The sequence below is a fragment of the Octopus bimaculoides genome, chromosome 20, assembly GCF_001194135.2.
Source record: "Octopus bimaculoides isolate UCB-OBI-ISO-001 chromosome 20, ASM119413v2, whole genome shotgun sequence".
Lineage (NCBI taxonomy): Eukaryota > Metazoa > Mollusca > Cephalopoda > Octopoda > Octopodidae > Octopus > Octopus bimaculoides.
In genome coordinates this window covers 21,609,857-21,614,317 of record NC_069000.1, presented here as the reverse complement: position 1 = coordinate 21,614,317, position 4,461 = coordinate 21,609,857, and positions in this window count along the sequence as shown.

Here is a 4,461-nt window from a genome sequence, read left to right as displayed (position 1 = left end):
AGTCAGTAACAGTAACTCTTGATCAGTGGTTCTCAAATCTTATTTCTCTTTATGGCACACTAGAGATCAAATAAAAAATTATTGGTACACTGTGCATTGAAAATTAGAAAAAAACACATTAGTTTAAAATTTAGAAAAAGAGAAGTAAACTATTTTGTATTATTAATCATACTTTTATATAAGAAAATTATCAATAACTCCTTTTACAAGACACTCAAGCATTAAGATGGATTTTCTAAAGCCTTAAATTTAATTTTTGGGAATCTGTGGCACACCAAAATATACATTAAGACAAATTAGTGCATCATTTGAGAACCACTGTTCTAGATAGTTGCTTGACCAGGTGAAAATAGCAGCTAAATCTCCTTCAAATTGTAACTACTGGGTCGTTGTAAACAGTCTCCTGACACCACCAGTTTCCACTAATCCCAAAATGTGCATCTTATGAGGAATTATTGTACCCATAAGCCATATAGGTTCCACATGGGTAGAAAGATAAAACAGTTGGTTATGAAACAAACGCAGGTTCCACAGATGAAGAGCTCTACTCTTTAGCCTATGTAGGCCTTAAGAGTTGGTTTGGCATTAGTGTTAACTGAACAGAGTAAAGTGCTGAGTGCTACATCTCTGTTAAAGGTATTGAAGAACGAGTGTAGCATTGACTGAATGTAATAGTTTCTCTGACAAGGAGTTCCACAGCTCAAGGGTTGTGCTTTATATATAGTATAATCCGTTTTATGAACTGAAAGACATAAGTCAGGTTGATATGTGAAGACAGGACCATCTGGGCAAAAGAAAACCAAACCAAGCAGTTTATTGTATCTGGTGCAATGTTTTACTATCAGAATGAGTTGAGCTCAATTTTGTTTTTCATTCGTTAGTACCAGTAATACACACTGAAATACTCATTGGAGATTTCAGTAAGTTTGGTAAGAAGAGTAAAGAGTCCTGCATTTCCAGCTTTGCTCTTTGTCTCGGAGTGAAGAAGAAAGCAAAAGTAGGTGTTGTTGCTAGTGCTATAGGTAAATAACTCTCTACTTCACAAAAATTGATTTTGTTCAAGTTAAATTAAATTAACATATAATCTGACAAAGAAGAAACGAGTTTCAAGCAAGAAAGAATAATTTCAGAATTACTAAAACAGAAAGGACTAGTATATTTAAGTTGCAGTTTTAATAATACTTGAATAGAAAAGCATAAACCTGAAAGTAGTTTCACAGGTGACAAGTTGTGTCCATAGCCTGCATAATCTTCCAAAGTGGAAGGATGAGTGTGATTGAGAAAAGTACCTTACTGAAAGTGCTTGAAGATTAACTCCTTTGTGACCAAATTTCTGTTGAAATGCACCACCTTTGTTTTAATTAATTTTTAAAAATATTGAACAATTTACCAAAATAACTGTCATTATTCAACTAGTATTTGGAACATAAATTCACACGAAATTTTGATTATTTAAAAACAGTAAGTTTGTATCATAGGACCAGGGGCAGTCCCAGGTGGGTTGGTATAAAAAGGGTTAACATTTCATAAAAAAAGAAATAAGCCAGGATCAAGTGTAATTAGGTATCTCCTAGGAATCCTTGACTACATTTAATCCTTGCTGGAGTAGAAGTATTGGACAACTCATTAATCATCATCATTTAACACCTGCTTTCCATGCTGGCATGGGTTAGACGATTTGACTGGAACTGGTAAGTCATAGAGCTGCACCAATTTCCAGTCTGATGTGGCATGGTTTCTACAGCTGGATGTCCTTCCTAACACCAACCACTCCGACAGTGTAACAGATGCTTCTTACATGCCATTTACATGACACTAGTGATGTCCATGACTACGATTTCATGGGTGCCATTCACAAGACACTCGCAACAGTCATGACTACAGTTTCACTTGGCTTGACAAGTCTTCTCAAGCACAGCATATTGTCCCGGTCTTGGTCACTTGTCATCGCCTCAGTGAGGCTCAACATTCGAAGATCATGCTTTACCACCTCGTCCCTCACCTCTTTTTTGTTTTTGCTTTTTTGAGAACTGGTTATTTTGTAGATAGCCACTGATTCAGAGAATTTTTTAAAAGGAAAAACATGGATCAGTTTCTGTTGTGCTGCTAATCACTCTGTTACAAGGAAGGAGTGTGACCATTTGTATTTTTGTCAATGAGAGAGAGAGAGAGAGAGAGAGAGAGAGAGCTGACTTGCCTCAGAATACAATTCAAAGGATGTAATAAAATCTGAGCTTATGATGATGTGATTGGTTGGTTGGTTACCCAGGAAAGAATCCTCCCAGCTGAGTACAGAGCAATTAATCAATGAAATATGATTGATAGTTTACCTATAGTGACACAATGCAAAATTATCTGACCAAGTGCCTCCCTAGGAATCATGCCCAAAGATGAAGCAATATATATATATGTTGATTGAAGTCATGCCAGGTTCAAAATAGCAAACTAAACAGCTCAATCAAAGACACAGTATACCAAAGTGAATAAAGATAAGATTACAATAGTGATGGAATAAATGAAACCAATTTATTAAGCAAATCATTTCTAAGATGTTTTTGTTTTTTTATAATACAAAAGGAAAAAAAAGTTTATATACAAAAATAATAAAGATTATAATAATAATCTTTTTTTTTTAATTAAGCATGATATTTTAAAAAGGAACAAAGGAAAATAAGGAATGTGATGTGTTTAGTGAGACAATGCTTGCAGCTGGTTTTGAACTCCTGGTTCATTATCCAAGAGTTTTAACATCTTAATTACTCAGGTATTGCAATTTGCAATGCGAGCAATTATTTATTTTTGCATAAAGATTGATAAATTTGAAAGGGATGTGAAATGAGGTAAAAATGACACATTTACAGCTTTCCCAATAGAATTTAGTGAAATGTGGTTAGCAGCAGCTATAACAATGTTTGATTTAGGCACAAAGCCACCCATTTCAAGGGGAAAGGGAGAGTTAGTCAGTACCATCAAAGCCCCCTACCTCTTCCCAGTATTTGACTGGTACATTATTCTATCAGCCTGCCACCCTAGTAATATTAATTCTTTCAATCATAGGCACAAAGCTTGAAAATTTGAGAGATAGGGCTAGTCAATTACATCAACCCCACTGCTCAACTGGTATATATTTTATCAACCCCAAATGGATGAAAGGCAAAGTTGACCTAAGCAGAATTTGAACTCAGAATGTAAAGATGGACAAAATGCCACTAAGCATTTTGCCCAGCATGCTAACGATTCTTCCAGTTCACTACTTTAGTAGTAGTAATAATAATAATGGTTCCAAATTTTGGCACAAGGCCAGCAATTTCAGGAGAGGGGGTAAGTTGATTACATCAACTCCAAATAGATGAAAGATAAAGTCAACCTTGGTGGAATTTGAACTCAGAATGTGAAGATAGACAAAATGCTAAGCAATTTGTCCAGCATGCTAATGATTCTGCCAGTTCACTATCTTAGTAATAATAATAATCCTTTCTTATTTCTTTTACTGCCCACAAGCGGCTAAACATAGAGGGGACAAACAAGGACAGACAAAGGGAATAAGTCGATGATATCGACCCCAGTGCGTAACTGGTACTTAATTTATCGACCCCCGAAAGGATAAAAGGCAAAGTCGACCTCGGCGGAATTTGAACTCAGAACGTAACGGCAGACGAAATACCGCTAAGCATTTCGCCCGGCGTGCTAACGTTTCTGCCAGCTCGCCGCCTTTCTACTAAAGGCATAAAGCCTGAAATTTTGGGGAAGGGAATTAGTCAATTGCATCAATTACATTACAGTCAATTACATGCTGAAAGGATGAAAGGCAAAGTTGACTTCAACAGAATTTGAACTCAGAACATAAAGACAAACAAAATGCCACTAAGCATTTTTCACAGCATGCTAATGGTTCTGCCAGCTTGCCACCCTAGTAATAATAATTTCTAACAGGTTAAAAAAAACCCCACAATTGGGGGTGGAACAGGGTGAGAATGAATTGAAACTCAGAATTATATCCCCTCCATTCACTCATGCACTCCATCCTTGGCTGGTACTTATTTCATTAATCTGAGAAGAATGAAAGGCTAAGATGACAATGACAGAATTCAAACACAGAATGTAAAGGGATGTGAGTAAATACTAAAAGATATTTTGTCCATTGCCTGTATCAATTCTGCCAACCCATTGCTCAGATGATGAGATAATGCTGTTTCTACTTTAAGCATAAGGTCAGATGATGATGATGATAATAACAATAATAATCCTTTCTATTATAGGTACAAGGCCTGAAATTTGGGGGAGGGGGATAGTTAATTACATTGACCGCAGTGTTTCACTGGTACTTATTTCATCGACCCCGAAAGGATGAAAGGCAAAATCGACCTCGATGGAATTTGAACTCAGAACATAGCAATAGGCAAAATACCACTAAGCATTTCGTCCAACATGCTAACAATTCTGCCAGCTCACCGCCTTAAA